This window comes from Cyprinus carpio, chromosome B3 (assembly GCF_018340385.1).
Source record: "Cyprinus carpio isolate SPL01 chromosome B3, ASM1834038v1, whole genome shotgun sequence".
NCBI classification, from domain to species: domain Eukaryota; kingdom Metazoa; phylum Chordata; class Actinopteri; order Cypriniformes; family Cyprinidae; genus Cyprinus; species Cyprinus carpio.
Window position 1 is genome coordinate 38,072,788 of NC_056599.1, and position 25,337 is coordinate 38,098,124.

General features: G+C 38.0%; 2 pseudogenes; both read left to right on the top strand.

Annotated features, from left to right (window-relative positions):
- The first annotated feature begins 12,113 nt into the window (after nucleotides 1–12,113).
- On the top strand, nucleotides 12,114–15,704 carry LOC109083475 (annotated as a pseudogene).
- A 3,896-nt stretch (nucleotides 15,705–19,600) lies between these two features.
- LOC109062330 lies at nucleotides 19,601–22,459 on the top strand (annotated as a pseudogene).
- The last annotated feature ends 2,878 nt before the right edge of the window (nucleotides 22,460–25,337 follow it).

Consider the following 25,337-nt stretch of genomic DNA (forward strand, 5'->3'; position numbering starts at 1 on the left):
TTTATTCACCCAAAAATGAAAATTTACGTTCATTATTTACTCACCTTCATGTTGTTCCAAACATCTATGAATTTCCAGTCCCAACAAATTTCCAAATTATTTATAAACCATACCTTTAAATTAAAATTCTGTCATTATTTACTCACCTGCACTTTACTGATTCCATGCACATACTTTACAGAATGAACTAAAAAACTAATACAGGTTTAAAAAAACCTTAGGGTGAGTAAATGATGACAGAATTTTATTTTTATTTTTATTTTTTTTGGACAGGACAACACTTTTCAGTTCTCAAAATTTTTATGAAATGGAAATAGCAACAGATCTTTTATTTTACAGCGTGATGTACGCATAGGCGCGGGAAGTGGGGTGCTGAGGGTGCTGCAGCACCCCCTGTTTTTTTCTGTGGGCAACCGTTTAACTGTCTAAAAACTGTCTATTTTGCAGTACTATTTTGCAAAAAGTGCAAATAGCTGGTATTGTTGGCAGCTTGTGATTATACTAGTCAACATTACAAACGACTGCCGTCAACCGTCAGATTCAGTGGTGTAGATGGTAAAGCATGTATCATCTTATGGCTTTTGACGCGATCGTCCTGGGTTCGAATCTGCCTTTTGGTGAACTTTTTTTTTTTATCCCTTTTCAAATTTCAAATCACATCAGAAAAGCATTTATTTTTAATAAAATTTAAGGAAATAATAAAAAAAATGAAAATAAAGTATCGGGTAGGGTTAGGGTAGGTGTACGGAGGGCTTTTGTCCCAATAAGGTGGCATCCATTTAATAATTTGAATTCAAATTTAAACTCAATAAGTTATTGCATTCTGTTTTATAATGTATTACATGCTGAGGTGCATATAATTACCACTATTTGCAATAAGTAATTAGCAAAATATCCTGCTATTTTAACATAGAATAAATATAATTGAGCTATTTGCAGTGTAAATAGCATATTACAAAAAATACTGCTATTTTCATTTAGTGTATTTCACTTAGTGTAAATAGTCTGTTTCGCGTGGCGTAACGCACCCACCGTAACCTTCGAAACAGGGTTCCTGTCCCCGCGCCCCCTCGAGATGTGACACAACCGGGACCTCCTCTGCTCTTCACATCTTTGTAGGCCCAACACGGAAGTGACTTAACTTAAAGGTGTCAACTGGCCACTTTGAGCCTGGCTGTTCCCAAAGGGAGTCAATCCCATAACTCCCATGTTAAAATGCCCAAGTTTACAGCACTAAAAACATTTACTCCGGGTTCAAAATTATTTTGGTCCTACGTATATAGCAATTTTTGCCCTTCAGGATGGTGAATTTTTTTTATAACTCATCCGTTAAATATATTAGCCTTGAAAGTTTCTGCCTTCAATTAAGGGCGTGGCGACTTGAGTGACAGGTGGATTTCCGCTGCTGTCAACCCACCCGTGTCGAGATAGGGGTGGGCAATGGTTTTCAGCAACCCAGCGCCTCGCCTTTTTCAAAGACCATGGGTGTTCGGTAGTAGCCAGGAGGTGACTTGTGCACACACACACCAAACGATGCTGACGTGTGCACGGAGGGCGCGGTACACTGTGATGGACGCGCCGCTGCGCGGCCAGGCGCGCCTGGTCAGCGGCCCTTGAGAGTGCGCAGAAACGCTATCGTCAGAAACCTAAACGGGATGGCACGCACACTAAGGCCCTTGTGTTAACAGGCCTATGGATTGTACATTAGAGTGGAATTCTTTCTATCCAGTGGGGCGTGAAATGGATTGGAGCGCAGCTGGTTAGAATATACAACTTGCCGTGGCAACCGTAAGGTTGTAGAGCAAGACCAAATGAGTGGTGAAGGTCCCGGGCAATGTGGTAAATCCACACAAAACTCTGCAGGGGTCACCGCGTCACGATCAAGTTGTTGCAGGTTTTAAAAAAACTGGTGAGGGATCAAAACAAACCTTTTTTAAAAAATAAATAAATCTTGCACATTCCTTCCAGAAACCAGTCAAGGTATATGACTGATTTTGGTGCTCAATCGACAATTAATAACAGTGTGTCGACGGAACAAATCGATCAGTTCAGGTGCTGTGCTAGGTGTAATCAGTGCACCCGCACACTGAGTGTGAAGTTGGTTAATGGACTCGTGGTGTTCGGCGCGCATGTACCAACGGGCACACAGGAACACGCACAATTCGACGGGCAGGAACCATTCCGTGGGAGAGAGGCGGGAGAGCTGATAAACACAAGCGGGGGGGGTGCACCCGACGCACAACACCCACTGGAGTGCAGCCGCGGGCGGCCTGAATATCGACGTCGACAGGTGCTCGTGCTAAATCAAATCGCCAGCACGATAAAAATTTTGGCGAAAAGGATGACGCGTACCGCGCACTTACAATGGGGGAAGTGGGAATAACTGTGGGTGACATGTATATTCCATTTCATGCAAACAGCTACCACTACAACGGTAAGACAGAATTTTAGTTACAATTATTGGGTGTAAAGCGATCAGAACATTGAAGGTTTGAATCATGGGAGAGGAGTGAAGAATAGTATGGCATGATTTATACCAAAATAAAATGGCAGCTGCCTACAAATTGATACCACGATAGTTGAAAGAAACTGTGGCTACGGTATGTTATTGTGCAAAATCATTGGCCAGTATACACATTCTTACCAATCCTTCCTCGGGGACTAGCCCTGAACGTATTGCGACTCACCACTGTGAACCAAAGGTGGCTGCGGAGAGAGGTCTGAACATCCCGGGTCTTTGGCGGTTCTCACAGCATACTGAGTGTTTTTAATCGTTCATGTGGCCAACCCCTAGCCCTGCGTACGCCTGGTTGGGCCCGTCCCCCTGCAGGGCTGTAGGCTCTTACTGCCCCTCGTGTCCATACACATTCATTAGGTAGTTCTCTGCTTTCGCCCGTTTTGCAGTCAGCACTTACAATTACAAACAACAAGCACAGTGCAACAATGTTAGGGAACTTCCGTTGGGTGACATTTTGGATTGCGAAACACTGGTCTATAAAATCCAAGTAAGCTAGGAACTGTGTACACATAGCTCCAATAATTGGTTGTCGCACCTTTTGCCTCCAATACACCCCTTGGTCTATAAACATACGTTGTCAAAAAAAGCCTACTATGTCTTAGCTTGTTTGTACCTGTCCTCTATGCTTTACCTTGCGCTGATTCTGTGATGAGATCAAGCGTAGTATAGGTATATCAAAAATATGTTGGTGTATTGTGTACAGGTTACACTCTGTTAGGTGTTCTTTGGTCGTACTAGTACTTTAAGCTAGCTTATATAGTTTGAGGGTTGTCGGCTGCGATTCATCGATTGTATACATGCAGTACACAGTAAAGCATAACATTTTTTTGTTTGTTTTTTTTTTTTCGGTACCTTCATGGCTTCTTGCATAGTGCCACGGTGAAAAAAAAGAAACAACTGACGCCAAGGCAATCATCCTAGGAAACTATATCTCGGACATCTGGATGTAAATATATTAACGTTGTTTTAATTATACACCGATTAAGACATTTTAACTATACAATTGGCTGTTTGACTGAGTACCTGAAACAACACAATACCACAATTATATTGCGAATTAATAATTAACTAATAACGATAATAATAATTTTTGTATTAGTAGTAGGTCTCGTGTTTTTCATTGAAAAAAGCAAGTGTACAAACATGGCCAGGCAAGCAAAACGTCACAAATATTTAATTCTTCATCCTCACACTCCTTGCATTACATCCCTACATCGAAATATTGTCGTGTTGTAAAGTGCACAGGCCAAAGGACCGTCTTCACAACCTGAGAATAAAAGACAGCAAAAGACTATAGAATACATAAAAGGGACTTTGCCAAAGCTACTTGTGTGTACGAACAAAACTTGTTTTAGGAACCTTTATTTTTAACAATAATACTTGATTCTAAATTTTGAATAATCGAGACGTTACTCTCAACCGTCGGAACCAATCTCAAGTCTCATCCGGGATCCCACCTGTTTCTTTCTCAGCGGTCTCCACCAGAGTAAGGTATAATGAGTAACATTTTACCACCTCAACTTAACGATTCCTTATTAACACACTTATGTGGTAAGTAGCCTTGTAAGAAATGTGGACATAATGTCACAGGCTCGTTTTTCACAAATAACACCCCTTGTAGGGTTATATTTAGACCCTTGCCATGGCCTCTGGTCGATGTCGCAATGCTGACGTTGAACCGTTACTTCCGAACTGACAACGACTTAACCCGACGCTTTGAAGGCGAGGCCCACCAAATTGACATTCGCTTGAAACAGATTTTGATAGTTAATGTGTCAAAACCTAGTGAGACTCACATGGGACAGCACTTGATGTAGGGGCACTTAGGTTATTCCTGGGTATCTTACGCGCTATCGTGCCTGTGTAGTAAGGGAAAGCTTGTTAGTGTTTTTGAGACCGTGCCGCGACTCAACATTAACTAGGAGCTTAGCCTGGGATCTACACGACGGAACAGGTGTTCCCCTTCCTCACTCACAGTGTGCCAAACACCCGTTTGTAATTATGGGACTAGGTCGATGGAAAGATCTGCGCCCAGTCATAAGATAATAATATAACAACGTTACTTTCTTAGATGTAAATATGGCTGCTATTTAAATTCGTGGGCTTTCGGATCAAAATGGTCGCTTGGCCCATTCTTTCTAAATGATTACGCTTTTACGCCATTCCGCTCGTCGAAGCAGCACACTTGGTAGTGAAGGCTCCAACATGTCTTGTACCTAATCGCATGAGGCGGACATCGGATGACTCGGGGTGAAAGGTTTTGCGGCATCAAGGTGAGTGGTCAGACTGACATCCCCTCATCATCCTCTGCTTACCATGGCCTCCATAGACTCCCAGCTCTTCGTCTCCGCCAGACAGCAAGAAATCGCTCGCATTCCCTCGGATAATTCACCTTCAGATTGATATAGAAGTCCATGGCTCGAGTCACGATTTAAGGCGTTGCATAGGTAAACTAGAAAACGGATGACCGCTTTGTATGAAGGTTACTGGTGCCCGGCTTCTAGCGATTATTCTGATCAAAAATGGTCCTTTTCTGTTTTACATCAGCGACGTAAACACACACCTCTGCAATCAGCTGACAGGAAAAGGCCTGCGGTCACTCAAAGCAGAAGCGCAACAATACATGGGCAGGGCTGCTGGTCATTTATTGATTCAGGATCAAAGGGTCAACCTGTTGAGTTGTTCAACGTAATAGATGTAACTTAGCACACGTATTTACAAAATTAATGTCTTATCACGTTAATAAATTTGATCCAGAAATAATGAATAATTAAAGAGTAATAGTTGGTTCGTTGTGGGCGTGAAGGTATAAATAGCCTATAATCTATTAAACTCAGCAACTGAACCTGTATGGCATTTGCTTTTCCAGCGCGAAGGGGGGGGGCGAACGAGTCTTGATTGGTCAACGACAGAGCGCGAACCGCCTGTCTGCATATGTTAATATACTCCACGTCTATGCACGTCCAAGCGTACTACCAGTCGAGTTTTCTTGTGTTTTTTGTATGGCATAGCATCAATCGTTCTGTTTTACGTCATTCAAGAATAGAAATGTATCTTAATTGAATTTGTGTGCTACTTGCATGACAGAGGTCGTTTTTTGCGTTGTGGGGATGGTTCCTATTTTTAAGATGATGGTCTATACTGGAGTATGAAGGCTAGATCTTTCATTCTGTCATAAAAGTTTGTCTCCACGTTAGGTGCTTTTATGTATTTGTATTTATCATGCTGATTGTTACACTTAACTCCATGGCCGGGTGATTCTGTCGCCGCCACTCTACCTGTAAGATTTTCCTACCTTGTGCCACTAAAACAGTGGGTAGGTCACGCCACAATCTCGACAGACGAAAAATGCTACACATACTACGTTATGCAATAGGGATGGTGATTAAGCGTCTACACCTACCACAACCGCGAACCCTACCCTTACAGTGCGCGTACATATATCCGTTTCTACCTGCTGCAAAATACAGTAAGTTTATGGCTGTATATTCGCAATTCACGGTTGTTAGCTCGATACGGAGCAAGCTCACAGGAAACCAAACAATAATGTTTTTTTTCTACCAATGCGATTCGTTTCTTTTATTTAAGGCCTCCACCTAGCCTCCAACCTAAACCGTAGCTCCGTACAGTAATGGAGATACATTTATAAAAAATCATTGTTTTACAGCATGAGAAAAAGGACGCGATATTGAAATGTGGCGCCATGCCGCAGTACAAGCCTGGTTTCGGTCAAAATCGTGGAACGGGTCTAGGCTAAAAATGTCGCGGACTCATGCGTCCCACGGACTTTGTACTCTAGGCCACTAAGCGAATATTTACCATGGGGGGCCCTCCGTGCCACCATTACGACAGATTATTTGTCAATGTTTGATTATTCACGCACTATAAATCTAACATAGTTGTCAATTTATTTTGTTGCAGCTGTGTTGCTAAACATTATAATTACTTTTACCCTTCTAACGATTTTTAATTGTAACAGTAGCATACCCACAGAGTGGTCCAGATGTTTAATTTGCGCTTTAAACATTCAAAGTCTACAGTACTAAATTGGAATGCTTACTGGGGGTGTACTGAAAAGTAGCTAAATAATCCTAGCAGAACAATGCATTTACGGAAACAGAATGTTATTCTATACAACATAAATTATTTGGATAACACATCAAAAACAACAAATCTTAATCTATATCTAATTGAGGTGTAATGATATTGGAATATAGCAAAGACCCCAAAGGTTGGCGAAGGTAAATAATGTTAAGCTGTTATCAGGTTAGGTTTTAGATGAAACAGAAGCTGGTTTTATGTACAAAAAAAAATATTATACCCAGAAAAGAGGATATTTTTCCCACAGAAGACAAAAACTCAATCTAAACCAGCCTAAGTGTAAAATAGTATAATATATTACAGATGTCCGCTGGCTAGTTTACGTATGTTTAATCAAACGTGGAACTTCCCTTTTGTAAAACAAGAAGATCACCCTACGTACAGTAGGCTATGCTATTATACTTTGGCTGGCCCCTGAGCCAGAGAACGACGCGCACTCATTGTGCTATATGTATATATCAACAACTGTTTATGAGTTGGGTTTCTGACTTTAAATAGGCATTTCAATTAAGTATGGGGGGGAAAAAAAATAGTTTTTAATACACACTGATTTCTATGGAAAGCGTAATAATAATCCTTTCATCTTTAAATTTGACAACATGTTTTATTCCCATCAAAATTACCCATCGGTAACCATAAAAGTTACTTCTGTTTTTCTACAGTTCATGGCCACTTACCTTCATCTATTTTGGGAGAAATGGGTGAATTACCTGATGTTTAATCTTGACAGTATCCACACTGAAGCATCCATCTGTCATTAAAGATCAACTAAACATGGGGGGGGGCGGTTCGATTAAGGTTGTTTAAATGACAAAAAAAAAAAAAAAATAATTCAGCGTCGGTATGGAATAATAAGATGATATGTATACTGCTTATTTTTATTTTTTTTGTAAAATGCGGATAGTGTCCGGTCCTTGATTCTGATTGGTTGAGCCAAGTTCAAAGCTGTTGTGTAAGTAACTATACAAACATACATCTTGTGTTACATGTGTGGTTGCTCCGGCAACCACTTTGTTGGAATCACAACCGTTTCTGAGGAACTAAAGGAACATTGTTTGGCGGAAGTTTTAATTAATATTATTACAATTTTATTTGCTCTGTTTTTATTTGTGAAACCTTACTACTTATATGGAATAACCGTTTTATAAAAGTAATGAAGCCCCGTGAAGCCATGGTTTACAGTGAAGTTATAACTGCTAAGGGGATTGTAGGCACTCCGCTTCGTGCCTAACAATAGCCCTTAAAAAAATTAATAAATTCACTGTAAACCACAGCTTCCCTGGGGCCACTTATTATACATATCCATTGACAAGAATATGTCACAAAATAAATAATAATACTAATAATGAAAAATGAAAATCAAGCTGTCATTTCATGTACTCTCTCGGGGCGCCCGTTCGCTTATTTCCTTGAGCCAACTCTGCTCAACTCTACCTCTCATTCCCTCCTGATAATCCCGACGATAGCAGCTCGCATCTCAGCTTGTCTAACAGACTTTCATAGCATCAAGAAGATCAGGCCCTTTCTTTCAAAACATGCTTCACAACTCCTTGTTCAAGCTCTGTTCTTCGTGTCCAGGCTGGACTATTGCAATCGCCTCTCTTGGCAGGTCTTTCAGCCAGTTCTATCAAACCTTTACAATTAATCCCAGAAACGCGGGCAGGCAAGATACATTTTTAATGAGCGCTAAAAAGGATTGCACGTCACACCCTTTTATCACTTTGCACTGACTAATAGCTGCTCGCATACAAAATTCAAGGCATTGAGGTTTGCCTACAAAACCACACTGGCTCTGCACCCCTTTACCTTAATTCATAACTTCAGACTTAGTGCCTCTATCTGCGTTCTGCAAGTAAAACGGCGCTGTGTACAACTCCCAAAAGAAGCACAAAATCACTTTCACTGACTTTTAAATGACCTGTTCCCTCCTGGTGAATGGACCCTGCCCAAACTCAATCCGAGCATCTTCAAGAATCGGCTAAAAACACATCTCTTCCATCTTTATTGGACCCTCTAAACTCTAGCACCTCTCTTCTTGCTATAATTTTATTCTTGAAAAAAAAACTTGCCCCTTTTTAAAAATGTACTCTATATTCATTTACTAACTTGTTTTCTTTATTAAAAAAAAATAGCTTCTCTAATCTTTTTGTATCTATTTGTGTTCCTTGTAATTAATTATACAATTAACAAAAGCAAAAAACACTAGGCTTGCTCTATCTTTTTCTATTCTATCTGTTTTCTTTTTTTATTTATTATATAATTAAAAAAAACTGTTTGTTAATCTAAACTGAGACTTGTTATAGCACTTGCCATATCTTTGCTCTCTTGTTGATTTTGGTTGCTTCCATTGTTTCTCATTTTGTAAGTGCGCTTTGGATAAAAGCTTTGCTAAATGAACTAAATGTAATGTAAATGTGACAAACTCTTATTGGATGAAGTTTGCTCTTGATAAAAAAATGTAACATATATAAAGTCAGTGTTACATTATTCAGTATATACATCCCCTAGGTGTACATTTTTCTAGACCAATTTTACTTGTCAACTAAAGTTACTTCCTGAAAAATTCTGCATTTCTAAGAAAATCAGAGAGGTACATTTTAAATATTTTCCATAATGTTTATCCAACAAACTCCCAAAATGCTTATTTTTTTATTTGTTGCTAACTTATGTGTATTCTGCATAGTTGAGGGAGATCAAACTTTACTGTCATTTATTCACTGCAATCAGGTTAAAATCTCTTTGGGAAAACGTAACTTGTTATTTATCTTTTGTATAAAATGTAATTTAAAATTTTCACTGAAAAATATATTTCTGTATTTTTTCTGGCAGTGACTATCGATCTTGTTATATTTATTTAATTTATTTATTTATGTATGTTTGGCATTGTAAATTTTTTATTCATTAAAACCAAATTTTTTATTTAACGTGTTACGTAGATTTGATGTCTTTTTTTTTTGCAGAGATTTGGATAAGGTGTTTTAGGTGAAAGCAAATTACAAATCATATAGTGGAAAATGTTCTGAGTTGTTGCACACTATATGCAAGTTTTGTCTTTTTTATCAGCATAACAAAGTTTTGCTCTTCATTACTCTGTTAGTAAAAAATATTTTGACGAAAAAGTCTTTGTGATCTGTCCACAGTTTCTCTATTCTTCTTTAAAAAATCTGGCTCACTGTATCACTTTGATGATCATGAATCAGTTGGATATTATAGATAATATAATCGAAGTCAACTAGTATGTGTGTTCTATATGTTATTTTTCATTGTGTTTATTTTAAAGTTTACTGAGGAAAAAAAAAAAATCTTTTTTTTTTCCAAGTAAAATCCATGGCACAAAAATTTGTGTGACCAACAGGGGGGCACCAATTGCAATACAATTTTTTACATAAAAAAATCCCCACTCTTTTGTCCTCCCCCTGTGATGGGGAGACACATTGCACAATAGAGTTCAAACAAGAGATGTTTAAACATGAAAGTTAAAACAATTGTGATGCAATCAGGACAGACGAGACCAGGTCAACACACAGAATCTCCAGGTCACACAGAACATCTGCAGTTCAAATGTGCAGCACGGACTTGTGATTTTACCCTTAAGTCTGCCCTGCAAGTGGGCAGTATTGGGGCTATCCTTAAAAAAAAAAAAAACACATTATCCTGAGACATTAGAGTATGGAGTAATTTAATCTGCGAACCAAAACCAGATTCAATAAGAAACTTTTTGCAGCTGGAATTTTAATGTCACGTTGACCACTATTCAATTAATAATAAAAAACCGATTCTAATTTCAGTCCCTACCTTGATTAAGTATGGTAAACAAATATTGTTTCCTGAATCATAATCCTTTAGCTATAATTGTAAATATAAATAGTGTATAATTTAACAACATAGCTACATTAATATCTTTGCATTTTATTTCAATTTGCAAACACTCCACGTGTAATTACCACTTTTCTGGTATTATTTGAAACTGAAATAGACAAAAATATATATTGCTCATGGAGAACATTTGGAAATTGTCAGAATAGGATCATACAACTGAGTGAAGAGTTAATACAAACAGAAGGAAGAGTTAACAAGGGAGCAAATCTTGTTCAGTAGCTATGTTTATGTAAGCCATGACTGTGCAATAGTGTAATTCTAAGTAAATGTCTCAGGGAACCCTCCTTGTTTGTTATCTGATTTCTTGGCCAGTATTTTCTCTTCCCCTAATAAAATTATCTAAACATCCTTTAAACAAGATGTAGCCTACTTATATATATTGCACTTTGCATTTGAAGCTTTTATTTAGTACAGTGTCTACTGTAAAATTTGTTTAAATGGTATCTTCAATCAAATTTATTGAGAATTACTCACAAAAAAAAAAGCTCATTTGGGTAAGATGAATAAACTGCATGGAGTCCCGTTTGCAATAGGTATTTTTGTAATATCCAATGAAAAATGGGAACTTAAAGGATTGGCGATATCTTGGAAATATCATAAATCCAAAATAGGAACAAATGCTATCAGATTTTAAAGTCTTGTTCACTTTTTTGTTTGTGTAACCTTTTTTAAAGAATATTGTCTGTGTGGCATTGTCTGGACGAAGAGAGTATTTGTATTGTATTTTGACCATCAGTTAAGAGAACTTAAATTTGGAATGGTTACCCCTAATTTTTCTCTGCATTTCCTGTTTTCCAGGGATTCAAATGTGTTTCTCTAGAACTTATCATAAAAAAAAGACTTTTCTGTAGTACTCACACCTTATCAAGAAATCGAATATTTTCCTGAAGCACAAATGCAGGGCATGTCCAAACAAACATGACGAACTGTTGAGGAACCATTCCTTCCTCCCCTCAATGGAAATGAAACTTAGATTTGAATGATATGAAAACCAGGGAAAAATAACTAATGTCTGAAATTTCCACATGAGTGTTAAGCGAGTGTTCATTTCACATTGCTTGTTGAGTTAACATTGCTTGTTCAATATGCTGGGTTCACACTTAGTCCAATAGTAACCTTAGTAATGATTTAGCGCTAAAATTATGTATGTAGGTATATGTAATATGTATATATTTATATAATATACCATTTAATCAGCATTTAACGCGCAAATCCATTAACAGTTAAAGGATATTAATGATATAACTAGATTCATTCAAATGTCAAGAAACGTTCACATAAAAAGCTACACCTGACCACTGCTTTTAAAAGTTACAAATTCAAATTAGAGTGCTGCTGAAACCTACAAAATCAAGAATCACTAAATTATGCACATTTAGGTTCATGCACATGAAATAGAAACTGCAGGTGTAAAATGAATAAACATGATTGCATTAAAGCACTGAGGGTCGTGTGTGAAACTTTAGGGGAGCAGCTCATGTGGGTGTGGTTATCACATTTACTACTAGCATACTGAGGTATCTGAGACCCATTCTGCACTTCTCACGCTCGAGACGCGAGCGTTGCCTTCAAGCACAGAGAGTCTTGGTCGCTACAATAATGAATTCTCTTGTTAAAATACTTACTGATACTTCTGGGACTTATCTCAGTGATCATCAACATCGTGTTTGATATTGCTTAAATTCAAACAGGCTTCCAAAATGTATGTCCCAGCAGCCGCAGGAGTCCCTACAAAGTGACACACTCAGATAAAAGTCTGGTTTTCGCAGACCTAACAGCAGAGGAGTACAAGTCTGTCCGCGACTACAAGTGGGCCCAAAAAGACTTAAAAATCTCCCATTCGTTAACGGCAAAGTCCTCGGAGAATTTCCTCTTTTTAATGACCTTCTCACTGCCGAGGAAGGCAGATGTGCTGCGCTACTTGGATTCCAGCGGACAGAAGCCCGCACGCGAAGCGAGGCGTCGTTGTGTTCTATGGCGAGCGCGGTTACCTGAAGGGAGTACGTGGTGGGACCGTTATCTGGTCAACTGCAATATCGTGATGTTACTCAGAAGAAGTACAATACCTCGGAGTTACCCTTCACAGCCCGGACGGTGACAATCGGAGAGTTCTGTGCAGCTCTTCACGTTCCTCAGTCAAGTTTTCCAAAAACTTGAAAAACCTTTGAGTGAAAGTTTTGGTTATATCCCAAGAAAAAGGAAACTGCTGCCGTTTGAAGGCATGCCGAGAAGGCATCAAAAGTGGTGACCGCAAGACCTGGATCTCTTTTTTTTTTTTCCGCGATTTCAGTGGCATGTACATCCATCCTGTGGGCTCGAGATCCTGGTCAATCACGAAAGCAGCAACTCGTCGAACTGGACTGTTGACAGGTTGGTTGTACAACGGTCAATACTTTGACACCATTGATGAATTTATGGCAAGATACAAAGCTAATAATTTAAAAAAGATAGTCTACAAAGAAATCCCAAATCACGCTTCGCTGAAGCCAAGGAAGAAGCCTTCTGGTTTAGGACCACAGCAGTATTATCTACAAGGGAAACGTTACAGCGTTAAAAACAACCAGGTGATTTATCTGGACTGGAGGCTTCGCGTTTGGTTTGAGCTCTCTGACTGGATGCGGGTGTTTGATGTTCGGTTTAAAGTAGAAAGGATCGCGTACGAACTCAGCGTGCAGGATGCGATGTCTGTCTACGGCTCTGTTACGCCTGGGATGATCCTCACGAAGTTCCTGGACTCAAGTATTGGGATCGGTCGCTTCGCTCACGAGCTCGTGCGTGGGGTCGACTGTCCGTACGCCGCCACCTATGTAACAACCTACCGCTATATTGACACCAACGTCACGCAGCGTTTCAGAAAACTCCATCTGTGTTTTGAACATGACATTGGACGACCTTTGCGCGACACTTCTCAGATATTCTTTCATAATGGGTATGGTGGGATTGCAAACAGCGCTCTGGTGTTCCGCACTATTACTGCGATAGGGAACTATGATTACATATGGGACTTTATTTTCTATCAAAGCGGATCCGTGGAAGCGAGAGTTCACGCCACTGGCTACATATCATCCTCCTTTAAGATGATGGAATTGCAGTACGGCCACAGGTTGCAGAGAATGTCCTTGGAAATATCCACACCCATTTTTATCAATTTTAAGTCGACCTGGATATTTTAGGTAAGAGCTAAAATAAACAAGCACATTTTACTAAAGTTACAGTAGGCCTAATTACTTTTATTTACAGTCACTTTAATTGCATTTTTATCGGTGCATAGAGATATCAGCTGAACATTTCCAATAAATAAATAAACTTAGATGTTGACATGTTGTGACATCCTGTCACGTGCCATTAGCGGGTCACGTCGCCTATATGGCAACATTTTTTATATTAAACAGCATATGCTTTTCAGCAAAATTTTAACTAAAACAATTCAGAAAACCGTGAAAAATATAAAAGGAAAAAAAAATATCAGATCATTAATAAAGATACATGTGGCAACTTGCCAGCCTGTTGCTCAGCTTGATTGCGCCATTGAGAACAGCCATAAGTCCCATGGCAGAAATGTCACCCACACCCTTGTTGTTTCCTGGCTCACAAGTATTTTCAAAAATATACAGATGAATGAAGTAAGTATATTAGTGTTGTGTCGCTCATCAGTATTTAGAAATCATATTTCATATTATCAAGTGATACTTTACCCAAAATATAAATTTAATGATATAAGTCATTTTATGTGACGTTATGGGACAAATAACTTACATATTTCATTATGTCTTAACAGCATACAGATCTGGAACAATATGAAGAGTAAATGATGACAGACTGTTTATGTTTTTGGGTGAACTATCCCTTTAAGAATCTCACAAGGGTCTTTCTTTTTTGGTCATACTGAAAATTATCTCACATAGAGCTGACAATATAGAAATTCCAAGTTAAATTCTATCAGCTTGCGAAGAATAGCAAGGAGAATTAAAAAAAACTTTTTAAAGTCACAAAACAGTTTTAAAAAAAATCTTTCTTTTTATAAAGGTGTGAAGAATATATTTCAGACTAAAGACATGGTGTATAAGGAAGTGCCATTACCATGGATGCCCTCAGCGAAAGCAAAGATACCACAACTAGTGGAGCAGCAAATCAAGACAGAAAAAGAAGCAGCGATGCTTCATGGTGTCAAAACACCCCGTTACCTTCATATAGCCAGTAATCAGACTAATCGGTGGGCCACCATCGCTCTTATAGCTTCAGGTGGTGAGCTTTGCTGGAGATCACCTCCCTGAAAGTGAGTCCACAGAGAGGTCCATGTCCTGGGCTCGGTAAGTCATGCACACAATACTGAGTGCATATGTATTATTTATTGCTTTAGCTGCTTTCCCATTTGCTTCTTTCTTTCTTCTAGGTATAAAGTTGCTATAACCAAGCATAAAGATGAAGAGCAGACAAGTAGCAGTCTGTACAGTCAGAATTACATGTGGTCCCCATATGTTGACTTCAGCAAATATATTGAAGATAATGAGATGATCGTCAATGAGGTATTAATGGACCACTTAATCAGAATGTTTTTATTCATCAGATGCTTTTATTTAATGCAAATAATGGCTTAAACTTCATTATGTCTTATAAAGGATTTGGTTGCCTGGGTGACCGCTGGTTTCCTACACACACATGCAGAAGACATCCCCAACACAGTTACTATAGGCAATGGTGGCGGTGTCATCCTTAGGCCGCATAACATTAATGAAGATCCGTCCATCCACTCACCTGATGGAGTGTATTTTATTCCAGGCTCTGAGAGTGACTGTGGGAGTACAATAAAATGGCGTGTCTGGAAAAAGGATCAATGCAGTTCCACACTGGAGCCGTTCACTTACCACGGCTTTGAAGGTGTTATGAAGTTTGATTAGGGATCCTAATTCAGATTGTAATATATGTATGCTGTTACAGTCTTGTTAAAACATTTGCAGTAGTATATAATCCATCCTCACTCACTTATAGTTATTTTGACAAGCAGTTTCCTGCTTTTGTAGCTTTTTATGTAAATATTATGAAGTTTGTAGCGAAATGATTGTATGATGTGATTAGTTCAGACTATTAAATTAGCATATTATTTAGGTTATATCCTGCCTTTCTTTATGTAGTGTATTTTTGTGAAGGGCCATTTACATTATACTGTGTAAACGCTATCTAAAGAGAGATTTAGGAAAACTGAAATAGATTGGTAAAACACCTCACCGAATACACTCTTATTTTTATTAAAATGTTCATCCATGTAATAAAATGTGAAGGTGGACCACTATATTGTTTCTTTGTTGTTGTTGTTCTTGTAGTAGTAATTTTTTCATGCTTTCATTTTTAAATGGCATAATTGTATACAAGGTTTATACATGCTGTTAATAATAAGCTTGTTGTCTGCTATTTTAAATGCTCAAAGCTCCAATTGATAAAAAGATAATTCTATGATTTCGTTCTCATAGAATTATAAGGAGCCAGAAAAAAACATATTCTGAAAGTGATTTCAATGATATCTTTACACTTGTGTTATGGACTATTCTCACAGAGTTAAGGTCCTTGTACACCGAGTCCAAAATTTTCTTATGCGTTTTTTTTTCTTCTTCTTTTATTTGTCATCCTTTTTCTATCAAAATGCTTGTTACTGAGGGGAAATTGCGAGAAAACAGAAAATCGAACCTGATCCAAATTATTTTATGACGGACGAAAGTTTCGAGGGCATTTTATTTTTTTAACATGCAGAAAATTCAGACGAAAACTTTGGAATCAGTGTGTTTTGTTATCAATAACCGATTATGAAAACTTTATAGATTTAGTTATCATCCTTTGTGTGAACGGCTTTAGTTCACTCAGAAATGACATCATAAACGAATGAGTACAGATTTATTTTATGGGGTTTTTTTTATTTATTTTGTTATCAATATAAATCACCAGTCTGGACATTCTGCAGTATGCAGTAAGGAAAAAATAAATTGGATATAAGCATTTCATGTCCATGCTTCAAGCATAGAAATGACAGTTACATGTTACTTATGTTTTAAACAAATTGTTTGTTTGAAAAAAAACAATCAGTTTTTTGCACCAGAACAACCTGCATAAACCAATGTTTATGCAAATGTTCTTAATCTGTATGCTGTTATTTGTTCTGTGAAACACAAAGAAATTTAAATAACCTTCAAGCAGATGTTTTTCATTCAACAGTCCCAATAAGAAAAAAACCAATAACACTGAAACTTTGTTAAATGAGTCCATATGATTCATGCCCCACATTCCAAATCTTCTGAATATGATAGTTTTAAAGAACAGACTGAACATGTTTTGTTATACACATCTTTCAAAACATAAAGGTGCTTCACAATGCCATAGAAGAGAACCTTTTTTTGTCTAAATGGATCCATAAAGAACCTTTAACATCTGAAGAACCTTTCTGTGTCACAAAGGTTCTTTGTGTGTAAAAGAAGGTTCTTCAGATTATAAAAAGGTAAAAAAGAGATGGTTCTTTAAGAACCTTTGACTGAATGGTTCTTTGTGGAACCAAAATTGGTTCTTCTATGGCATCGCTTGAAGAACCTTTTGAAGCACCTTTATTTTTAAGAGAGTATACTAAAAATCTTTACCTCTTGCTGCTTAAGAGCACCTTTCAAATCATCATGACAAGGCACATTTTTTCAGTACACTGAGAATTTGACACATGACCCTTGCTATCATCATGCTCTGCAAGTTCATCTGCAATCAATTAATAGTGCATTCTGTTTCTCTCCTTGGAGTAATTATCTGGCCTGTACACATGTCCTCTATACTTGTAGGAGTTCAGCTCTATTGAATCAAAAGCCTAACCCGGATAAGATTCCTTATTAGCCGACAGTAGACGCATGCAAAACACAGGCCTGGTTTTACAGCTGAACAGATAAGGAATTCAAACCTATTAAGAGCATGACCTGTAGGAGGTCTATAAATTATGAGAACTGACATTGTGCTCTAACTTCTTCAAACGATTGATGATTGTTTGTCTCACAGCTGTCTCTCATTTCAAAGTATATAAAGACTGATGCATGTATACATATTAAACAAATTCCAACTCGTTTTCTCTCTTTCTGTGTCTCAAACAGACACCCTTCCCCCACTTATACACATACATACAGCTATTCTGTCAAGATGTCAGCAGTCAATGAATTCCAGATGGTACATTTGGAGAGCAGCAGCCATCCCAGTTATGTCCATGTTATCTAAGTTTATACATACTTTACCTTCCTCCCATGAGATACTGTAGGGGTGAGACCAAGGGCTATAGTCACACTTTCTATTCTCCTACTCTTTTTTTTCTTTCTTTTTTTTTTAATAGTACTGACCACAAAATTGCACATTTCAACCATTACCATTATAACAGCAAAAAAAAATAGAAAAATCAACATGCAAAAATCTCAAACCATTGTTGTGGCTAAGAAATACTGTTATTTAATAAATTGTATACATTTAAAACCACATGAAAAACTTGCCCTGATAAAGTGTGACAACTTGCCCTGAAATGTCCAACACAATTTGTGTATCATTAGTAATATAGGCCTACAGCGCTTGTAATAACCACCCTGTGTGACAGCTAGCCCCATCTCCCCTACAAGGTAAAGGAATTTATCACTGCGCAAGCCCTACATGTGCTGCAATCTCTCAGATTTAAACAATGTGTCTCACATGTCATTTCAAGCAGTTACAAACAATAACACAACAGTTTATATCCACAAACAGATGAACGAACAAAGCAAGGCTATTTAATTAGAGTATCTGCTGTGTTTGTTACTTGCTGGAGTGAGCTTAAAGTGGACTGTCAGAGTGATGAACAAGGCATTGCTGACAAAGGACAGGCAGATCTAACAATATACAGAGAGACCTGAATAAAACAAATATCAGCACATGAAGCCTCTGCTATGGTTTTTCACACCATACAGTGTTTCAAAAAGTATTTTGTCCTTTTTTAATGATGATTTTTATTTAAATTACTGGCATTCAAAAAATTAAATTTAATAACAAAAAAAGGAAATATGCTGTTTGGATTAACATTTAATCACCAACTAATGCCATCAAATACCAACATGTGTAACACATTGATCCGACAAAACCCATCAAATGTGTCCATTGCTGTTTGTTTTTCGGTGCATTGTGAAATGGCCTTTAGTGGACTGGTACATCTTCACATAATTCTCAGTCAATAAACTCTGTAGCTCTATCAGTCTGTTTTCAAACTATAAACCAAAATGTGTTTCACAGAGCACAGAATCAATTTATCAAACTCTGCCATGTTTCCCAGGCTGTATAGTTTCACATGAGAGACGATAAGTGGTTGTGTATCATGTATTGCAAGAATTCCAAGAAAGGCTAATATCTTCTGGCTTGTGCTTAAAAATTCCATAGGTTCCAAGAGTTGTACAAGCTCTACAACCGCTCCTTTTAACTTTCTCAGCACTCCCACTGTTTGGATATATTCCCACTAGACTATCTCCTTTTATTAGACCAGCATAATTCACACAGTTCAGTAGAATATGTGGTCGAAAGCATACAGTGTTTATTTTCAAAGCTGTATGCCCACAGGAACTGACCATTGTTGTTTTGGTTTCAGAGGTAAAGACTTCTGAGACTGGACATGACCAGAGGGCGTGAGATTGCACTGTCCTTCAAGAACTGAGCACTTCCTGTATGTTTTCCTGTGTATGTGAGCTATATTTGGTTCGACGGAATATTGAACTACAGTACACCTACTGTAAATGCAAGATCGCATGTTTAACAGCAGAACTCAAAACACAAAGCATGCTTAACTGGATGAAGACAACACAAATGAGCCTTCTGATCATGGTAATAGCATGTACATACTGTATATGCTGCACATGACTAGGCTGATGGGTCTATGTGGAGATGGCATCTGTAAACACTGTGGAGCTCTTAAACACCCTGCAGGTAGTGTTCTTGTTTACAGTCTGCTCTGGACATGGTTCCATCTTTTGTTTTTTTCACATGGTTTGAGTCGTTCTCAGAAGTTTCTGGAAGCCAATGGAAAATGTGCCATCTCACAAGACCTCGAGCACGAACAGCCTCTAGAGTTTGCTGGAAATGACAAGTCAAGGTAAACAGTGTCGTGTGAAGGTCTCGGTCAAAACTCTAATAATGTCCTGCTAATTCTTTATTTGATGGCCACACAACTGAACCAGGACTGAGCTACGGTACACTAATGATGAGAATTACATTTTATGTAATTACCTTTTACATCAATATTTGTGTCAGTTTCTTGTCAAAGCACATATTTTCCCCCCAAATTTCAATACACATTACATCCTTACATATATAGATTACTGCTCAGAAGTTTGGGGTCAGTATGTTTTTTTAGAGGACAGAATGAATACTTTTTATTCAGCAAGGTTGTATTAAATTGATTAAGTAAGAGTGAAAGTAAAGATATTTGCAGTATTGATGTTTCAAAAGATTTCGATTTCAAATAAATGCAGTAATTTTAAACTTTTAAACAACATGTTTTGATCAAACACAATAAATGCAGTAAAAGAGACTTGTGAGGTATAGAAAAATAAAACCCAATAAACACATCAATAACACATGATAAATACATAAAACACATTTTCTTATTAACAAGACAACTTTAGAGAACACTACAAGAGTCCAATGTGTCCGTGCACCTAACCTCATTCAACAAGTGAGTGGTCTTTACTCATAATCGAGAGCTAAATTTAGCACCCAAAACCTGCCACTTCACACACACATGCACCGCACAATGCCCGCTTTAATGACCACACTTTAATGGCTGCAGACAATTTCCCCTCTATTTACTCTAGAGAGTCCAAAGCTCAGGTGGTGCCCAGTGACCAGGCAACTGAGTGGATGGATAAAAGGAGCAGGCTGAACTCATGCAGGTCCGTCGCTGAGATGACAATCCGGATTCAAGATACTGAAAACAAGATTAAGAGATTTTACGAATAGCAGTTTGTGCCTGCTTAGACTCATAATGTTACCTAAAAACTGAAAACATGAACGAGGATCCGTAATATTGCTGTTTTAGAACAGTAGTAATAATGAGTCTTGTATGGTTATGGGGTCAGCAGTACGTTATACCTGCAGATGCATTATGGACATGCCCAGAGCTGGTTTACATTTGTGTCTACAATGGCTGACCTGCGCACAACATTTTTATACTTTTTTCCCCATTTGGTTTCATCTACAATCAGCAGGGGGAGTAAAGCTGGTCTGGGTTGCTGTTGTGGGAGACGGCTCAACTTAGTCCTCAAGTGGTAAGTATTGTTGCTTCTGTAAATATTCAAGAAAAAAAATCTTAAAAGAAGCATTTGGAGCCAGATTGAATGGATAAATAACAGAATAATCACAAATCTCAATATTGAATGTCTAATGGAAATGTAATGAATTTATCTTCACTGGTCCTAATCAGATTTATTTATTAAATCACTAAATAGGCTTATGTTTGGCGAGCGTCCTTATTGGTGGGTTAAAGAAACTGTTTATTATGGACGACTTGACTGTACCACAAATCAAACAGTTCCCCATGACATGCGAGACCGGCCCTGGTGAGTGTCTCCTAATGTTTCTCGTTGTATTTATATAGACCAACCAACATACTTAATCAAAAGCAGATTTCACAGCTGTTTTGTGACTGCTCTTCTAGGAAGTCCCTCCGGTCATGCGATGGGAGCTGCAGGGAGTTTTACTATGCCATGGTCACATCACTCCTGACAATTTTTGCATGGAATGGTGACCCCCCTAAAAAATGGTGAGGGATTATTTCCTGTTTATACGTTTTTATATAAGATCCTTCAGTAAGACTTACTGTAACCAGATAATACCCGTGACTATGGAATTGCATGGAAAATGCTCCTCAATCACAAGAAATCATCCAGAAACAATTAGAGAGAAAACAGTTACAAAAGGAAGGAAGGAAAACATTTGCACAACATATCACAATCTTTCCAGACTACAGTCAGGCAAAAAATACCTCTTGCTACTAGTAAACTCATTTCTTTAGCATCTTTGGGTAGATGATGGGCCCAGTTCTCATATAGATCTGAAGCATTGAAAAATAACCCGATCTTCATTTCTATGTTTTGCTATTTAGTATTAATGATAAACATTTTTCCTTCCTTTGCATTTGTGCCATATACTAGTGTTCTTGGCAGGGTCTTCTTTGGGCCCTTTTCTGGGGTGTGCAGGTTTTGTCGTCAGTGTTTCTCGGGTCTTCATTGCAGCTCATTTCCCACATCAAGGCTCAATTGCAGGAGTTGTTTTCAGGTACAAGTTGCATTGCATGTTTTCATATTTAGTCTGCCTTTCGAAACTCACATCACGAGATAGATAAGATCTCTTCTTCTTATTCCGGGTTTCAAACTTTGGTTTCTTACGTAATTGTTCACTTTTCACTGCTACAGGAAGCGCGACTTGGCCAAGGCTTTTAATAGAGTGTCCATGGATCTATTCAGCAAGTTTGAAGAAGTTATGTGACACACCATCCTCTGTCTTGTGTTCATTGCACTGGGGCTTTATGTGCATTGTTGGATGCTGCTCATAGACCCCTACTGGAGCGTAATGAAGGCACAGAAGTGGTGCATTCAGCCTGAATAAGGTCCATCTGGAACACCACACCCTTCGCTGGCCTCCTACGCATACCACCGGGCCCTGATTCGGGCTAGGGCTGAGTACTCCATTTGCCTATTCAGGTGAGTCTGCAAAAAACAGGAACTGTGGAAACAGCGCCATTTACAGACTCCGACCTGTACAGCAGCAACACTGCCCCCTCTCTGAGCCTTCTTGAACTCATTCAGACCTCCCACAACGGCACTCGTTGCGCTCTTCTATGCACTTTCTTTCTGTAAGAGCGGCCACTGTGCCGCTAACCACATAAGATTTGTACCTTACTGCATAAGCAACATTAGCAAATGTATACCCACAGAATGAAAGTATAATAAACTCGGGAAAACAATTCTGAGGAGTGTATTTAAGTCTTTTCTCACTTTGCCCTTGTTTTTAAATATTTCCAATGTAAAGTATTATTCTTGAAAACCAAAGATTACTTGAAGTTTCAGATTTTAAGTATGCAGACTGAATTAGAGAGCTATCATCAGGATATTCAAATGCCTATTTGTGACCTGGAGCACAAAACCAGCTTAAAGTCGCTGGGGTATTGTAGCAAAGCCAAAATACATTGTATTGGGTTAAAATTTGCTTATGCCAAAAATTATTAGGATATTAAGTACAGATCTGTAATTAGAAGAAGCTGATTGTGTAAATTTCCGTACGTAAATATAGTCAAACCCATTTATTGATTAGTTTAGAATGCACACTGCTAACGAAACTCATTTGAAAACTTTAAAGGCGGATTTTTCATATTTTGATTTTTTTGCTCCTCAGATTCAGGTTTCAAATAGTTGTATCTCCACCAGATATTCCTATCCTATCCCAACAAAACCGTACATCAATGGAAGCTTATTTATTCAGCTTTCAGATTATGTATAAATCTCAATTTCGAAAAAAATGACCCTCATGACTGGTTTTGTGGTCCAGGGTCACATATATAATAATGTAAAATAGTATATAATGCAATAAATAATATAAATGTGTCATGATGAAAAGAGATCAAAGAGCTATAATTATATAGTTTTCAGTCAAAATGTATTATACAGTATATTTTAGAATATCTGCTTTCCAACATTATTTTTTTTTGTTACCTTTTATATTTATGCTGTGATAAATTGTTTGTTTTATAATTTTTTTTATTTGTGTTTTTTAACTGTTTTGTTTAATTGTTTGTGTTTTATCAAGCTTATAATAAACTGTTCAGTGGCAAACGCTGTTGAATGTGCCTACAGACCTATGCTGAAAGAATATTAATCAAAAATATTTTTTATACTTGCTTATTAGAGTATGAGACAACTGTATATAGCCTTATAGCAGGGCATATGTATTACTCAACTTAAAGTACTACACTGTTGTATTCAAATCAGTATACGAGAGAAGTGCTAAAAACAATAATCAAGGGTTAAGCGATTATAATTATTTTACAAAACTATGCACAGTGTTATTTTTTTTTAAAATCTGATTTAAGAGCCCATTTGACAGAAAATTCAAACCATGATGAAAACGACTAACATAGAGCTAACTCAAAATAGTCTCCATCAGGATAGAAAATATTCGTTGCCGCCATTCAGCGACAGAACTATCACCATTGCGAACTGCACAACGTTAATGAATTCATCTTCTGTGATTGTGGGTTTTACTCTGATACACATTTGTAATCAGCTGTGAGATAACTAGGGTGCACCATACATTAATCGTCCACGTCTTCGTGTTAAGTCAATCAGATGGTATGCCCCTAGGTCTTTATCATTTTCCGTGAGATCGCGCTTACATTAGAATTTTGCACCGGAAAAAAAGTGGAGAGTTGTAAAACGGACCACGCGCGCAGTCAGTGCCTCCGTGACTAGTCAGTGATGACAGCCAGTGTGTTCCATCTGTAGCTCGACCTCTGAAATGTTTCCCTCACTTTCACAACAAGGGATGCAGCACACTTAAAGACAGCGGCCAGGTCGACGGCGTTCGGCGAGTAACGCATTTCAGGAAAAGTCAGCAGGAGCAAACCTCCGTGAATCTGAAGCAGGGAGCGCGCGGGGAGAAGCGCGGATGACGCGGCGGAAGGTAGGACTGCATCCTACCGGCCATCGCGCGCAGTATCGCGCACATGAGGTTATGGTAGCATGCATTCACCTGCTCGCTTCCACACACACACACACTGTCTTGCAAAAGTTTAGGAAAACCCCTTCCTAATGAACAGGTTTGAATGCTCCTAGTAATTTCCTGAGTATGTGTTTGCACAGGACCCTTTTTTTATTCACATGACAGTTCTCAGTGGTAGAAGGCAAGATCTAAAAAAGAAATGGTTGATTAAGCAGTGTGGAAGAGCTCGAGTGGTCTGCAGAAAGCTGAACACCTCTGGTGTGACACAAATCATCCACCAAACACTTCTACATGCACTATATGGACAAAATCATTGGGACACCCCACGAAAAAGGCACTTCCAAAACTGTGGCAACAAAGATGGATGCATAAGAAGTGTATTTAAAAATAGTATTTCCATCTGTGTTTGCAACAGGGTTTGGAAGTGTCTACAATGATGGTACTCACAAGAACAAGTCATTGGTGTTTGGTGATGAGTTTTTGGCTCAAGGTCTGCATTTAAAGATAATGATTTAAACTGTAGGGGTTAAAATGAGAAACACAAGGAAAGGCTCACCAGGGTCACTGTCACAGGTCATGTGACGCTACTTGATTTTTGTTAAATTACCAGAATTAACAGCGATATCAAGCTTAAAATGTGGAGTAAATTTTCATGAAAACCTTATCATCACTTTCAAAGTATTTTTTCTCATTTGTTTCATTTTTGTTTCTGTATAACAATAAAAAAAGAGAACTGTAACAATTTTCCATAAGATTCCATTGGTTAACCTTAGATTACACTAGTTAAGATGAAATAAAACACAGACTAAAAATAAAAACACAATAAACACAAGAAAAAAATAATAAAACAGAAATAAAAATACTTCTAAAGATTTTTAATTTTCTGTTAATTTTTCCCGCATTTAAAATACTTATTAAAATCAAAAGTTGAACTGTTAAAATTCCGTGGGGAGCAAAAGATAACTAACATAAAAACAGTTTGATTTGTTTAAAAAACTTAAAGCATTTTTATGTTATTGTTAGTTAATGCTAACAAAGGGGGACCTTTTTTGGAAGTTTTGTTTTAAGATTTATTTTTATTCGTGACCAAACGGGTTTTTTT